The 16,885-nt window shown below is 51.7% G+C and overlaps 1 protein-coding gene and 1 long non-coding RNA gene across 2 annotated transcripts in view; both read left to right on the forward strand.

Annotated features, from left to right (window-relative positions):
- Positions 1 to 16,885, forward strand: part of ZSWIM4 (zinc finger SWIM-type containing 4) — a 119,518-nt gene that overhangs the window by 71,989 nt on the left and 30,644 nt on the right. The gene's annotated exons all lie outside the window — the stretch shown is intronic.
- On the forward strand, positions 5,317 to 16,072 carry LOC116824804 (uncharacterized). The gene is made up of 5 exons (XR_004373709.2): positions 5,317 to 5,545; positions 8,426 to 8,589; positions 9,731 to 9,861; positions 13,880 to 13,958; positions 15,778 to 16,072. It is a non-coding gene; the product is annotated as an uncharacterized LOC116824804 (long non-coding RNA).

Genomic DNA, 16,885 nt, shown 5'->3' on the forward strand with positions numbered 1-16,885 from the left:
GATTGGATCCTGCCATTGAAAGGAAAATGGCTCAATGGTCAGGGTGCTAGCTGAGGACCCAGGAGACCTAAGCTCAATTCCCTGCTCTGTCCCAGGCTCCCTGACTGACCTTGGGCAAAAAACTGCAGCTCTGTGCCTCAGTTTCCCCTTCTGTACAATGGGAATAATAGCACAACCCTGCCTCCTGGGGGATTTAAGAATAAATGTGGTAAAGACGGTGGGGTCCCCAGACAAATACCTTAGCTAGATTGTGTGACGGTCCATGGGAAACAGCCTGCAATCTGATTTGCTTAGGTGGAGCCCTCGCAGGATCAGACCTTAAAGACAGAAACAGCCAGATGTGTCTTCAAAATATATTCTGCCTGCCCCTCCATCCAGCCATTGGGTCCCAAGGAGGAGAGGTGCTATGGACAAGTCCAGGGAAAAGAGACAGAGGTAAGGAGATCTGGCAGCCAGGCAGCCACAGTTGGCACGGTGGAGATGGGGCAACATGATAGGACATGACTCAAGAGTAGCAGAGTGGAAAGGATCTGAACTGGGGGAGGGGTGTGATGTACTCAGAGAGATGATTTCAGCCCAAGGAGGGAGCACGTGAGGGCTGCAGAGGTCGGTAGGAGGCTGAAGGAGACAATGGTAAGAAGAGAGGGGACTGAAAGAAGAAAGATGGGAAGATGACAACATCGTTGCTGCTAAAGTTTGCAGATGAGCCAAAAATTGGGGGGGTAATGAATTGAACAGGTCACATTCCGAGCGACCTGGGCCCAAGCAAACCGTGTGCATTCGAACTGCAAGTGTTTGCATCTCAGAACAAAGCCGGTCGGCCACACTTACAGGACGGGGAATATGAAACAGATTTGGGGGCGGTGGTGGATAATCAGCTGAACATGAGCTCCCTGCATGACATGGTGGCCAAAAGGGATAATGCCATCCGGGGACGCATAAATAAGGGAATCTCAAGTAGGAGCAGAGAGATTACTTTACCTCTATATTTGGCACTGGCGTGTCCGCTCCTGGAACACTGCGTCCAGTTTTGGTGCCCACACGTCAAGACGGGTGTTGCTAAATTGGAGAGGGTTCAGGGAAGAGCCACGAGAATGACCGAGGGATTAGAAAACCTGCCTCACCGTGATAAGCTAAATAGACTGAGCAATTTAAGTTTACCAAAGCGAAGGTTTAGGGGTGACTTCACTACAGTCTGTAAGCATCTACGTGGGGAACCAATCTTTGATAATGAGCTCTCCAGGCTCGCAGAGGAAGGTCTAACACGATCCAATGGCAAGACGCTGAAGCTAGACAAATTCACACAATTTTTAATAATGACAGTAATTAGCCACTGCCACAATCTACCAAGGGTCATGGTGGATACTCCATCACTGGCCATTTTAAAATCAGGATTGGATGTGTCCCTGAAAGCTCTGCTCTATTCATTACTCCAGGGCAGGTCTCTGGCCTGTGTGATACAGGAGGTTGGACTAGATGATCACCGTGGTCCCTTCTGAATCTGTGGACCCGTGAGAGCAGCTTGGGCTTATCTTTCTGCAGAAAGATCTGGCATGTAAATCAACCACCACAGAATGAGGGGAGACATGTCCAGATGGCAACGTAATCTAGTGATTAGAGCAGGGGGGGAACTCAGGACCCTGGGTTCTGTGCCCAGCTCTGGGAAGGGAGTGGTGTCTTGCGGTTACAGCAGAAGGGACTGGCAGAAGGGGGTGTAGTACGTGGAATGAGGGGAGTAGGAGTGAGGGCTACTGGGGTCTATTCCCAATTCTGGGAGGGGAGTGTGGGATAGTGGTTAGACAGGGGGTCTGGGAATCAGGGGTTCTGCTCTAAGTGAGTCTAGTAGCTATTGAGGAAGGGAGGAGGGGGGAATTTCAGGACTGCTGGGCTCTGCCGTGGAGTGATGCTGGCTACGTATTATAATTATTGTACAGAGAGGGCCCGTTGTCCCCGTGTGGGTGCGGGTTTGGATTTCAAATCCCCCTTTTTTTCCGGGATGCCTAGCCCTGCTAGGGTCTTGGCCCTGGCCTGTTTCTGGTCCCAGCCCCATTCCTACCGAATGAGTTATGGGTGTTGTTATTTAACCTTTGAGAGGCTTTTTATTATTATTTTATTTCTTATTTCAAAACCCCAAAGCCTAATTGCTGCCTGTGTAGGAGGTGCTGATTGACTCGACAGTTACGCACCTTTGGGGATCTGTTATCAGGAGCACAGATCAACACTGAAGACTGCCTCTCCAGCTGCACAAGGGAAAACGCGGGCCAGCTGGCCGATTGGCCAGGAGTATGGCGAGCGGATGGCTGTTCCAGACTCCATGGGGTTATTTCAGCCAGAGTCATTTACAACCCACCTGCCTGAAAAATAAATAAATAAACAAATCCCCTCATTGGCGGCCAAGATTCTCTTTGGCTTCCTAAGCAACTGGTGCAAGTTGTTAAGACAGCTGCCAAGCTCCACCTCAGAGGTGGCTGCATTTCCGTGGTGGGAAATGGATGCCTACGTATACCGTTTGCAAGGTGTTGTAACAATCCTTACACACAGAACCCGTAGGGAGGGCAAGAATACTTTATGGGCTTGCACAAGCTGTCTACAGGGATTGCGGGAATCATCCATCGCTGAGCGGCAGCCATCTCTGGGATGGAACCAGCAGCTGTTTAACAAGAACCAACTCTAAGCAAGAGTTTAGGACAGGAAGGAGAAAATCCTGTATCCAGCTGAAAGTGCAAGAGGCTGATTTAACAAGGCATAATGGAACGTAACCCTATCTGAGCAACCCAGCAGCTGTTTGCCTTTTGAACAGGCAAAGGAAAGATTTAAGGGCATTATGCCCTGAGCAATTATTTTGTTTCTGGTCGCCCCTAGGAACGTCCGGCATGGACCAGGACTGACTGTACAGCACACTCTCCATTATTTAGTAGGTGCATTACTGTAGCACCCAGGAACCGCAGTCATGGTCCCGGACCCCATTGTGCTAGGGGCTGCACAAACACAGAACAAAAAGGCAGTCTCTGCCCCCAAAAGCTTCCAATTTAATTCAACTTCCCCTGCAACTCGTTTGCTTTTAAGGCAAAGCTGGATTGTTGTCATGCCGCAGGCAATGAGGCACAATCTCTGTTCATTTCTGTGTGGATTCAGTCATCTAATAGGACCTTCTTTTTTTAAAACTAGGCTCCTTCAGGACTTTCCCCCATGGGAAGGCTACGACGTTCTATTCCCCCACTCTGCACATCTGATCTGAGCCAGCAAAGATGCTGTTTCAGTCCAGTCCTCACCCCAAAATATCCCAGCCTCTCACCCCTAGAATGGAAAAACACTGATCCAAACCTCCAGAGTTACTGGTGCTGGAGAATATATGACCCCACTCCCTGATCTCTCTCAGTCTGCTCAGCTTTATCTGACTCAGACACACGTTCTGGTCCCTACTGAAATTATTCCAGTTTCCACCAGCCCCCAACTGCCCTACCTTTAGTCTGAGCATATGCACCCCCCAACTTTTCCTATATCTTTCCCCCCACAACTGCATCTGGAAGGGCTCATTGACACTGTACTAATTCCCCAGCCTGTTCTGAGCAGATCACAGAATCATAGAACTGGAAGGGACCTCCAGAGGTCATCTAGTCCAGTCCCCAGCACTCTGGGCATGATGTTCTAGGTCCTCCCCCTCCCAGTCTGAGGCCAGATGGGTCAAGGATGCTGTCCTAGAACCTCCCTGTCTGGTTTAGATCCCCCCTTAACCATGTCCTTCTGCTCTAAACAGCGTGATCAGACGTTGGGACGCAATTTGTCCCGCTATTTCGCTCTGCTGGCAGCACTCGGCTTTTTTTGTGTTTGCTCAGCCGGCGGACACCGCCCCCCGCTCCCCATGTGTCTCGATATTTTCTTCCTCTCGTCTGGTCACCCTAGTGCTAAGGGAGCAGAGCAGAGGCTGTTCTAGGCTCACTAGCTCTTCTAGACCCCGAGTTCGAGACCTCTGTGGGCCCAGGTCCTAGTCTGGTGGGCTGTTCTAGGCTCCGCCCTGTACTAGACTCTGCTGGGCGCACAGCAGCCATTGCTCTAGACCGCTCTCCTGCTCCAGGCCCCCCTGGGCTGCGGCTGGCCGAGCAGCAACTCTTGTTCTAGCCCCGCGCTCCCGACCCCGGCCGCATCTGCCGGGCTATTAGGAGGAGTTCGGCCCAGCCCGGCAGCCGGCAGCGCCCCGGGTGTCTCGCTGCCCGCCCCGCCCTGGCCCGAGCCCGGCCCCTTTCCCGGAGCTCAGGCGCCCCGGGACAGGCGGCTCGGAGACGCGGCCCGGCCCCTGCCCCGCCCCGCCCCGGGTAACCCGGCAACGGGCCATACAAACTGGGGAATGGGGCGTGCGGAGGGGCTGAGATACAGAGGGGTTCGGTGGGTTTGGGGGGGACATGGGGCTGGGGGGCTGATATACAGGGGGGGTTGGGGAGAAGGTGAGTCTCGGGGGGGCTGATATACAGAGGCGGTTGGGGGGCTCAGGGAGAAGGTGAATCTGGGGGGGCTCGGGGAGAAGGTGAGTCTCGGGGGGGCTGATATACAGAGGCGGTTGGGGGGGCTCCGGGAGAAGGTGGCTCTGGGGGGGCTCGGGGAGAAGATGGGGTGGGTTGATATACAGAGGAGGTTGGGGGGCTCAGGAGGGAGATGTGGGTCAGAGGGCTGGATATTCAGATAAGGGTGGGTGCTCAGGAAGAAGAGGGTTTGGGGTGAGGAAAGAATGGGAATTTGGGGGTCCTGGATATACAGGGGGTTTGGGGACATCAGATGCTCCCAGATGAGTGTGGCTGTTTTACCCTAGTGTAAATAATGACATGAGATGTCCCTTGATTTAAGGACAGGAAGTGAAGGAGAATCCTGTAGCCCATGAAAACTGGGGAAGAGGGGGGTGTCAGGATTTAGGGGGGCTGAATGGAATTAACTCCCCAGTCTTCCAAAAAGCTCTTTGTTATTCACAAGGACTTCAGGGCAGTTGAAAGATCTGGGCGAAGCAGGAATAACCTATTGTCAGCCCACGAAACAAGTGGCTTGTTTAGGGGTGAGGAAGTTCTCCCTCCCCCAAGCCCTTTCATACCAGAGTGGGCAGTTAACATCAGGTTAATACAGGTGAGGAAACTGAGGCACAGAAAGGGGCAGATTCCCATGACAAACAGGATAGGATTAGGATTCACCACACTGAAGCTGCAGTGTTTTAATGCAGCGCTACAACCCCCCGCACCAGTATAAAGGTGCTGATACAGGTAGGGAAGAGGACCAGGCTATCCTGGTATAAGGCACTTCTATTCTGATATAACAGCATCCACGCTAGGGGTACTGGTGGAGCTATACTGGTAATAATCACACCCCTGATGAACATGACCGCACTTGTACAGACACTGGGAAGAACAAACCTACACGGTTAATTCCAGCACAGGAACACAGGACTGGCAGGGACGTCCTGGGCCACCAAGCCCAGTCCAAGCAATTGCACGCCACTCCTTCCGATAACCCCATTTGTGAATTTATCAAGCGGAAATCTGAGCATGCAGCCCTTTGCAGCGAGGTGAGGAATGGATGTGGGTTGCGATCCTGTGGGCTGGAGTCTGTTTGGGTGTGGAGCTCCATTGAATTTGTGGAACTGGCCCCTGGGTGATCTCAGCATAAGGCCCTAATGCAGGTAAGGCGGAGAGGTCACACCTGTATCCCCCCATTTGGGGTTTTGACCATGACTTGCTATGTGGAGGTTAAAAACAATAGAGCCGCGACTTCGCTGGGAGATAGAGCAGTGGTTCCCAACCAGGGGTACCTGTACCCGGGGAGTACTCAGGTCTTCCAAGGGGTCTCAACTCGATCAGTGTTTCTCAACTTGGGGCTTGCAGCCCCGAGGGTGGGCCCAGGACTGGTTTAGGGGGGTTGCAAATGCAGAGCTGGCCTGAGGAGGTGGCAAGCAGGGCAGTTGCCTGGGGGCCCATGCCCTAGGAGCCCCCCACGCAGGCAAGTTACATGCTTCAGCCCCGAGCGGCAGGGCTTGGTATTTAGACGAGGCTCACAAGTGAAAAATGGCTCAGTATCCCACTGAAATGTCAGCGTAATACTGACACTCCAATGGGTTCATCTGATAATTATGTGATTAAAAATGATCAAGCAAGCAATTGTTCAGTAACAGTGGGGCTGTGACACTTTCGTATTTTTATGTCTGATTTTTTAAGCAATTAATTTTTAAATTGCTCTCAAGAGCTCTGAAGACAAATCAAATTCCTGAACAGGGCACAAATCATCTGCAAAGGTTGAGAGCCACTGCGGAGACAAGGTGCTAGACAATTCCCCTCATATTGTTAGAGCTACCCTGGATTTCCACACTCACTCAGAAGCCAGCTCACTCCCAACACAGGTGAAGAGAGAAGGGGCTGTGCAGCTTCTTTTCTCAGCTCTGCTGTCCGTCGGGCCAGGAAATACAGGGTTTGGGATCAGAATCTCTCCCATTGTCTCCAAAGCCACATGCTCCCAGCTGCACAGGCTGAATGAGATATGCCTAACTGAGGCAGCCATGTGCTCTCCAACCAGTGGGGTGTTTGCTTGCTGTGTTGTGGTACAACACTCGGTTGCCAGTACAGCCGTCCACTCCGTTGTCTGCCTGTGCCTTCCCTAGCAGAAGATTAGGGAAAACCCAGGAATTCCCCTCTGCTTTTGTCAGCCCATAGGTAACAGACCATCTCTGGCTTGCGTCAGACTCTGGTCGAGGCCAGATTTGCTTTCCTGTGATAAGCCGGGCCGCACACACACACACCAGGCTATTATCTCCATAGCAACGCTACATACAGACATTAAACAGTGTTTAACTTCGGAAGTCGGCAAAGCCGCAGGACGTCACTGTGGTTATTCCAGCTATGCAAGGCCTATAATATAACACTTAATTCAGTGCAGGTTGCCCATGGGGGCTGAAGCTGAGACTTTTTTCTCTCTCAATGCAAATCTCTGTAATTTGAGCAGCCTTCGACACCCCCACCCCCAACTGTTTTTTTTCTGCCATAGCAACAGGCCGTTTTATTGATGGTGGGTATCCCTGTGTTGTTCATCCTGCAAGTGTCTTTCCCGGAGTCCCAGACACAAAGTAACCAAGAGCCCAGAAATATTAGTCACACACACAGACGTAGAATCCAGAGATCTGAAAATACTTCAGACATTGGTTACCTGTGCCTTGATACCCCTCCCATCTCCTCTGAGGGAAAAGTTATTAGAGCTTTGTATAAAGGGGGAAACTGAGGCACGGCGAGAAAAAGGAACAGCTCAAGGTCATATGGTGAAGCCAGTGCCCAAGTTTGAGTCCTGCCTCCAAGCCTCCCGCTCCAGCTACCAGACCATGCTGTGTCTCTGAGCTGGGAATACAACTGAGGAATCCTGACCCACGGTCCCCTCCTGCTGTAACCACCAGAGAAGGGTCGAGAGCCCATTTGTCTTCTGCTCCAACTACGAGACAACATTCTCCTCCCAGAGCTGGGAATTGAACCCAAGAGTCCTGAATCCCCTCCACAGAGGCAGCTAGGAGGCTCCAAATCTTCCCCCATTTGGTGTTGGGAGGTGCTGAGAGAATAAGTCAGATCCCCAGCAAGTCTAAATCAGCCACAGTCAAGGGGGCCAATCCCCAGCTGGCATAACTTAACATGACTCTGTGGAAGTCAATGGAGCTCAGCCAGTTTTCACCAGCAGAGGCCCTGGCCCAGCAGGTGACGCGTCACCTCTCAGAGATGTCACCCGCCGCTGGCTCTGGCCAGAGCTGACACATCTTGCTTCAGCCTCACGTGATTCTAGTGAGTCAACGTGACTGGGGTGGGCACTGCAGTGTGGCCATGCCATGTGGGTGTCTCGGTCACTCAGCCCCAAGGGGAATTGGTTAGTCGGGCCATGGCTCGATTCCTCAGCTGGGGAGCGCTCCCAGGCACTGATTCATGGTGAGTCCTGACGCACTGGCTTTAATACTGACTCGGAGAAGAGCACCTCTGACTGAGTTACCCACACCAATCCCTGCAGCACTGCACCCCCCCTCCCCGCATCACATTGGGGTCAGCACCGACTGCCAGGGGAGAGCACCCCCTACTGAACCACCCTCCTGCTCCCTGCAGCACAGCGCCCCCCAGCACCATGCTGGGGCATGGAGCTCAGCGCTGACTTAGGGGACAGAATGCCTCCTGCTGCCTTGCCCACATTGCTCTCTGCAGCACCCTGAGATTTCCTTGGTAGCCACCGAGCCAAGGAGTAACCCACGCCAATGCTGCTGAAACAAACGCAGCCCCATGGAGGTACAGCAAAGGGTTTCGCTGTCTTTTAAAAATCTTTTTGCTTGTGGGGAATAATTGTTTCTACTTCTTTTCAAGTAGCACTTTGGACAGTGAGTGAAGTAGAAGAGTGTCTACCTACCTACTCTTTTCTTTCTTTCTTTCCATAGATTCCAACACCAGAAGGGACCTCTGTGATAATCTAACCTGACCTTCTGTGTAACACAGGCCAGAGAACTACCCTCCACAAATTCCTAAAGCAGAAGCTTTTAGAAGAAAACATCCAATTTTGCTTTTAAAATGGCCAGTGAGGGAAAAGCCACCACAACTCTTGGTAAATTGTTCCAGGGGTTAATTACCCTCACTGTTAAAATTCTATCTATCCTCCCATTCTCCCCTCCCTTCCCTTCCCCATGCACCCCTCCTCTCTCTCTCTCTCACTGAGAAAGGGTCCTTATTCCCAGAGTGTCTGTCCGCCCTATGGTTCCTACAAGAAACAAATGCCCATATTTGCCAGTCCTTCCCAACAGCCCCAGCCTGGCCCAGGAAGGGTTAACCAATGGCTTGTGCTGTGTGATGTGCTCTGGCTGAATATTGCAACCTCGCCACCTCGGTACTGGCTGGCGTCACAGCAGGTCACCATGGAGACGCTTGGAAGTTCCTAAATACAATTATTGTGAGGTTTTAAATTTCCTCCGTGCTCAGAATGAGGCTAAACAATAGCAGGATAGAAACAATATGCCTTGTGCATCCCAGCGTGGGGACCAGCACTGGCTCTCACGCACACTCCCTCTGGTGTGCTACCCCCTCTGTCCCACCGCACTCTCTCGTGCCACACACTCGCCCACACTTTTCTCTCATGCCCTTTTCACTTTCTGTATCTCACTGTCCTTTTAATACTCCTTTTGGTCTGCGTTGTACAGCGCCTAGCGCGTCGGTCCTGGTCCATGACAACGCTCATAGGCGCTACCATAATACGTCTCATTGATAACATGCAGCCACCCTCACTCGTCGCACAGATTCACAGCAATGAATTCATACGCACTGGTGCAAACAACTGCTCAAGGGGCAGAGAGACGACGACCCAGGCCCTGTCCCACAAACAGAACTTCCCAGCGATTTACAAACCCTGCTGTATAACTGCGGGTTCTGGGAGGGGTCTTTGTAGCGCAGATGACTGGCGAGCGTGTGTAGGAGCGTTTCGCATGCTAGTGACTCACTCCTCTGCTGGATGATGGTGCATGGGCCTCTTCCTTCGTTTTGCTTTTGTTTGGTATCCCTGCACCATGTTGTCATGTTCCACGCTCCAAATTCCTCCCAGACCCACAATGAAGGCAAATGATGTTTCTGCCCAAACCCAGGAAGCTCAGGAGAAATGTGACCTTAGTGTTTAAAAATAAACCCAGGCAGCATAGCCAGGATATAGGGCCGGGTTGGGTTTTTCGCTTTTTTCCCCTTTCCTTTCTTCTCCTCAGGACTCTACCTGGACAATCACAGACTGTGGCAGCCCATCCAGCTGTGTCCATTCCCCATCGCCTGGCCCATAACATCTGGATTGCTCCAGAATGCTCACTTCCTGTTGGCGCCCAGATGATGAAAGCTGGAGGTAAAAATAAAATTAGTCCTTTGGAAAAGCTAAAGCAGGCAAACCACATTCTCTCAAGTGCCTCCAACTGCTCAGCTCAGACATTTGGTATCAGTTAGGACAGACTTTTTTTTCCAGTTACTAATTTTAAATGTACACACGCCGTATTCAGATACATACAAAGAACATTCATACACACACACATTGAATTTAAATCATTACACACACATGCTGTATGCAAACGCACACAAATGTTGCTTCAAAACACTATTCAAACACACGTACATATAGCTGCATGCACACACAGACATGCTGCATTCAAATACACAGATGCTGCATGCTCTCTCTCTCACATGCACACACAAATGCACACAGAGCTACAGCAGAGCTGAGTTTTAATTTAAATACTCAAACTGAGAATCTGTCAGTGATTATCCTTGTGTGACAATCTGGGTGAGAAATGGCCAGAAAGCAGAAATACTAGTACTTTGGGGGCAAATTTACAGCTGAACAGCTGCCTGTGTGTTTCTATCCAAAGCTGTCACAAGCACAGGGATTATGAACTCTGCTGGAAAGATGGGGAAACTGAGGCACGAACCGAGGCGGTCGTTCTTCCCAAGTTCACACATGTTGAATCAGGATAACATCAAGTTGCCCAGCTCATACTGCCACCTTCAGCCAAGTTACGGTGTCTCGCCAGGTGATTTACCATCACTCTGGTATCTGGGCACATAATGTTTGTGATCACGTTGCTTTGCCATGGAAATGTAGACACCTCTAGGGTGGGACATAGCTCTATGCTGTTTGGGTGCTGACCATCCAGATCATAGGTGGCTTCACTACAGGAGTTTATCTACGGATCAGCATCGTTCAAGCTGAAACACACTGAACAACTGGAAGATACTAGTCAAGAGGCAGCTGAGAAGGCCTCAGAGGCAGTGGTACACAAGGTGCTTCGAGAAGGTGAAGCTGGGAGTCAGGACTCCTGGGTTCTAGTCATCACTCTGGGAAGTAAGTGGGGTGCACTGATAGCGTGGGGCAGGGGGGTGGCAGACAGCCCTGACTCCTAGGTTCCATTCCTGGCTGTGGGAGGGGAATGGGTTCTAGTGGTTAGAGCAGACAGTGAGGAGACTTAGGATGCAGTCCCAGTTTCGGGAAGGAATGCTGATGGCTGGCTAGTGGAGCAGGGATAAAAGCCAGCACTCCTGAGTTTCCTTCTTGTCTCTAGCAGGAAGTGTTGCCTGGGATTGAAAGCACAGGACAGGAGAGCTGGGGCCAGATGGAAGTCAGCATAGCTCCATTAAAGCCAACTGCACGAGGCCCATTTGCACCAGCTGAGGATCCCACATTCCACCGGCAGCTGTGCCGCTCACTCACTGTGTGCTGAGGGACAAGCTGCTTCCCCGCTCTGTGCCTCAATTTTCTCTTCTGTAAAATGGTGGTTGGGGCTGGGGGAAGGCGGTGGTGACATTCCTCCATCTCCATGCAGTGGGGGGAGGGTGCACCGCCGTGGGGGCTTGTAGTTGACCAGTGACTGCAAAGCTCACCCCAATCCGCGAAGAGGGCAAAGGAATCTCTGACCATGATCCAGTCGACTTGCCCTTAACAAGGCAGACATGTGCTGAACATGCCTCCCACACGTATGTGCACACACTGGCAGTTTCTACTGCAGACACAGATTTTCCAGAGCAACTGCCTCACTCCCCTGGCACTCCCCTTCCCGTAAACAACTTCATTGCAGGCCAGTGGTGAAAAGGAGCTTTAATCGCTCTGGCACTGTCGCCGGTCTGAGGATGCTGGCTGGATTTAGCCCCAGCAGCAGCGGCTCTCCAAGATATTTCAGCAACCAGGGCCTGATTATGAGTTTAAAATCCCCTTTTCAAGTGCTGTGCAGACCTCCATTAAGGTTTAATGTAAAAGCCCTGTCTGCCCCACTCCTCCTGCCTCTCTATAAATACAGGGTTGCTATAAACTGAAGTCTCATGGACTGTTATTTTTTTCTTCTGTGGAAGGTTTATTTTTTGCGCTTGATCTTCCTGGGTGGAATGGGCTTCACTTCCAATCTAACTGCGCGGATCACTCGTTCGAAAGACAGATTCCAGCACGAAGGGCTAGGACTCCTGGGTTCTATGCCCAGCTCCAGGAGGTCTAGAGGTCAGAGAAGAAGGGACTGGGAGTCAGGACTCCTGCATCTTATTCCAGAATCTGGGAAGAAGTGTGGTCCAGTGCAGAGAGCAGGAGAATGAGGGGCAGGACTCCTGGGCTCTGTTCTGAACTCTTGGGCAGTCTGTGGTCCACAGCAGAGATTGAGGGAATAGGAGTCAGTGCTCCTATCCTCTACCCAGAGCGCTCAAAGGGGAACATGGTAAAAAAAAAAAATAGTGCAAGGAACTCCAGGAGATCTCTGTTCTGTTCCCAGCTCTGCCACTGGCTCATCTTTGGGAAGGTCACGTTACTTTTTGTGCCTCCGTTTCCCTGTCAATAACAGATGGGTGCTAATACTTCCAGCCTCCCTGGGGGTCCAGCCAGGCTACATTAATTAACGTAAATACTCTCCCACGGGGCACTCTTGCTGGTATTTCAGAGCAGTCACTGCGGACCCTGCCTGTGCTATATTAACTCTTAAAATGCTGGCATCCTTCCAGCCTGGCAGCCAAATGAATACTTGGGAGGACGTCCGCCTGTCTATCTATCTAATCTCTCCAGAGACTCATCTAGTGGCTAATGTGCAGGAGACAGCCAGTCACGAGGCCTGGCATCTATTCCTGGTCCTGAGATTGACTCCATGGGTGACCTTGGGCGAGTCCCTTCCCCTCCCTCTGCCTCAGTTTCCCCCACAGTGTAAAATCGGGGGGAACTTGACCTATCTCTCACGGGGAGGCAGGGAGATGGTGAGGCTGAATTTATTAATGATTACAAAGGGTATGGAGCTCTTCAGAGGGGAGATGGTGGAAAGGGCAAATCCTTGGCCCTTAGCATTCTCCCTTGCACTACCAGGGTCAAGAGGAGTTTTGCCATCAGCTTCAGCAGGAACTTGGAGGGCATCTACCATTCTGGGATTTTGAAGTGTTCCAGAAATAGCAATGGGGCTGAGCAGGAGGATAGCCTTGTGGTTACAGGGCACTGGACTAGGACCTAGTCAATATAGCTTCTAGCCCTGGGTCTGCCACTGTCTTCCTGGGTGACCTTGGGCCTGTCACTTTGTCTGTCTGGGCCTCAGTCCCCCAATCTACAAAAGGAGGTGGAGGATCCTTCATTTGTCTGACTCCTGTCTAGTTAGTCTGGGGCTGCAACTGTCTCTCCCTATGTGTCTGTGCAGTGCCCAGCACTACAGGGCCCTAATCTCAGTCTGGGCAGTACATGGTACAGTGGGGGCCCTGATCTCACATGGGGCCGCCAGGTGCCACTGTAGTGTAATAGCAGCCTGCTAGGAAGCAGGGAGGCCATATGGGGAAACTGAGGCAGAGAGAGGGGACGTGACTTACCAAGGTCACAAAGCAAGCTGGGGGCAGAGCCATGGATAGAACTCAGGCATCCTGTCCTCCAGTCCTGTACCAACACCACAAGCCACCGTTCCTTCCTTAGATGTTGTGTTTGTATGGCACCCCCCACAACAGGGTCCTGGTCCATGACTGAGGCTCCTTGGTGCTCCCACAATACACCTAATATATAACATACAGTGCCCAGCCCACTGGGGTCCCGGTCCATTTGATTAATAAGAAGATACATTTGCCTTTAGAGGTACAGGGTAGGGTGAAAAGGAAACTAGGGGGTTCAGGGCACTAAGTGATTACAGAGGGAGCCGGAAGAGAGGGACAGTCCCACAGTTATCCTGGCATTTCGCGGCATTTCAGGGTGTCACGTGGCTGATTTATTAAAGCACCAAATGGTGTCAGCGTCCCTGTTCTAAATGGATTCTGAATGTGAGGGCGATATAGTCGCTGCAGACACAGGCGTGGCAGGAGGGGGCCAGGAGCCAACGGAGCTATTTCTGTATTCAATACATATATATTTAAAATCCCTCATGTCTTTCACGCAGAGCCCCAGGAGTCAGACAGCCCAGGACTGGATAGAGAGCTAAGGCCCATGCCCAGGGCCCCGGCACCTGGAGTTGCACGGTGAGATCAGAATCTCAGTTTTCACTACAAAACGCCTGTGTATTTCTAGCCTTCCTGGATGCAAAGGAAAGCTGGATAATGCAAACTGAGGGGACACAATGCCTGCCTGAGCCTGTGACACCGGCTCCGAGATGTGGGAACTGTCCTATTCATCGTCACCTGCTGGCAACCTAAGGGCTGTGGGGCCACAGAATGCAGGGTGGGGGTTGCTGTCACAGGGGAAGCCAAGGGTTGAGCTCTGGACAGCACCAGAGTTTGCAGGAAGCCTTTCTGCGCTGGTGTCATTGAATCTGATTGATTTTTAGGCCTATGGGGCAATGGTTTCAGGTTCTCTGTAGACTCAGGCAGGCCTTGGTTACACTCAGATCACACTATGCTATTTGGACACTTTGTTTCCATTCATTTTAACGGGAACCAGTAATCCAAATCCCTTAATCCACTTTGAAATCCTCAACCCCCTCTATGTTGCAGCTCCATGCCCACTGAGATACTTTTTCTGAACCACAAGCCTGTGGAACTCATTGCAACAACATGCCAAGCGCTTAGCAGAATTCAAGAACAGCTCGGTCGTTTGTATGGAATATCCAGGATTGATATAATAAGTATTAAATAAATAACCAAGTAAACTCTCCTGCAGGAGGGCCCCGGGCAGTTGCTCTGCTTGCTACCCCCTAGTGCTGGCCCTGGCTTTTATATGCAAAAAAAGTAGTTATGGCACAGGTGAGCCGTGGAGTTTTTATAGCATGTTCGGGGGGCCTCAGAAAGAGGCTGAGAATCCCTGCTCTAACCCATGAGACGAAGGAGAACTCCCTGCTCTAACCCATGAGACGAGGGAGAACCCCTGCTCTAATCCATGAGATGAAGGAGAACTCCCTGCTCTAACCCATGAGACGAGGGAGAACCCCTGCTCTAACCCATGAGATGAAGGAGAACCCCCTGCTCTAACCCATGAGATGAAGGAGAACCCCCTGCTCTAACCCATGAGACGAGGGAGAACCCCTGCTCTAACCCATGAGATGAAGGAGAACCCCCTGCTCTAACCCATGAGACGAGGGAGAACCCCTGCTCTAACCCATGAGATGAAGGAGAATTCCCAGCTCTAATCCATGAGATGAAGGAGAACCCCTGCTCTAACCCATGAGACAAGGGAGAACCCCTGCTCTAACCCATGAGATGAAGGAACAGTTTTCCCACCTGCTTCTTTTGGTGTTTCCTGCACTTTCCTCTGACGCATGGCGTGCCGGCCACTGTCAGACACGGCCTATCAGAGTAGATGGGCCGTGGGGCTCTGATCTAGTCTGGCAGCTCTGGTGTGCCAGTCCCTCGCACTGGGTAGACACAGACACATGCCACTGTCTATAGCATATTACTCCACCACCCCAGTGTGACCCACTGATGAGTGTGTGTGACAGGGCACCCTCATGCCGATCCGCAGAAGAGATGAGTGCATCACAGTCCTAGCTACAGCGTGTCACCTCTCCAGCTCAAGCTTTTAGCCCTGCAAGTCTCCAGTTCAGTCCCTGGTGGCAGCCCAGAGGGCAGCCATAAAATGGGGTAATACTGCACTCAGAGTCAGCCCTCCTGATGCCAGTCCATTGCTCTAACTGCTAGGCATCACTGCCTGAGGGAAAGCCGACTGGCCCTGTAAATCTGATGATCACCTAGAAACTCAGAGCAGCCCTGCCAGCTGTCACAGTAGGCAGTGTTTCTCAAAGCCCCAGCTGCTGGAGCCAGGTGATGACTTAGAATCTCGGCTTTCATTTAAAAAAATGAAGTCACCTTCTAGTCCTTGTAATCATTCTCGTGGCTCTTCTCTGAGCCCTCTCCAGTTGATCCACATCCTCTTTAAATTTTGGACACCAGAACTGGACACTATGCCAGCAACGGTCACACCAGTGCCAAGGGAACATAACCTCCCTCCTGCTGATTATCCGCCAGGACCCCCAAAGACCTTTCCAGATCACTGCTACCCAGGATCAGGCCTTGAGGAAATTCAGAACCCTGGTAAATAATTTACCTGGCTTCATTCTTATTTGTACTGATAGAGTGAGGGGCTGGCGGGTTTAAAAAGATGCAGCTGCTGCTGTTCTTTGGGGGCAATAAAAATTAATGAGTCGGCCGCATCCGGGACCTCCGGCGTGCTGGGCGAGCAGCTGTTGTGCTGTGATGAGGGCAAGACAAGGGTTAATCAGGGAGGTGGGGAAGGGAGGCAGCCCTTTCTCAGGAAAAGAGAGGAAGCTGAAAGGGGGGATTGGAGCATTTACAACCTCTGGTCTCTTCAATCTCTGCTAGTAAAACAGAAGGCCCTAGGAAGGAGGTGTAGGTAACTATGGCCACATGTGGCATGCAAGAAGGTTGAGCAGGGAGGGGTGTTGGCTGCTTTCAGGAGTTCTTGCTATGGGCCCTTTGTCCCTGGATGACAGCTTCCTGGTGGCCTGCACCCTACCAAGACGGTTGGGGTCTCGGTCAAATCAGGGATGAGGAGTGTGCTCTGTGCGTTTCTCCTGGCCAGGAGCCCTTGTCCAGCCCAAGAGGGACTATGGGGCTGAGATCTTAGGTGTTCATGAGGCCCAGGACCTGGGGAAGAGAGAGCCAGGGACCCCATGGCACTCGCAGGTGGAGGTCCCAGGACAGGACTATATGGATTTGGGAACAGGTATATCCTAGGGAACAATTTCAAGCCCCAGTATGCTGGCTTTGGCACATACACATCGAAGATTGTCTCTGGTGGAAAGCGTTTCTAAGCCTGAAATGGACAAGACAGACAAAGAATAGGTGGGAGAGGAAAGCGAGGCACAGAATGTGGCTATGACTGGCCCAAAGGTCAGCGGCAGAGCTGGGAATGGAACCTCAGCGTCCTGATGCCCAATCTGCTGCCCTATCCACTAGGCACCACTGCTTCTGCTCAGCTTGCAAACTTGGCACAC

This window comes from Chelonoidis abingdonii, chromosome 26, assembly GCF_003597395.2.
Source record: "Chelonoidis abingdonii isolate Lonesome George chromosome 26, CheloAbing_2.0, whole genome shotgun sequence".
Lineage (NCBI taxonomy): Eukaryota > Metazoa > Chordata > Testudines > Testudinidae > Chelonoidis > Chelonoidis abingdonii.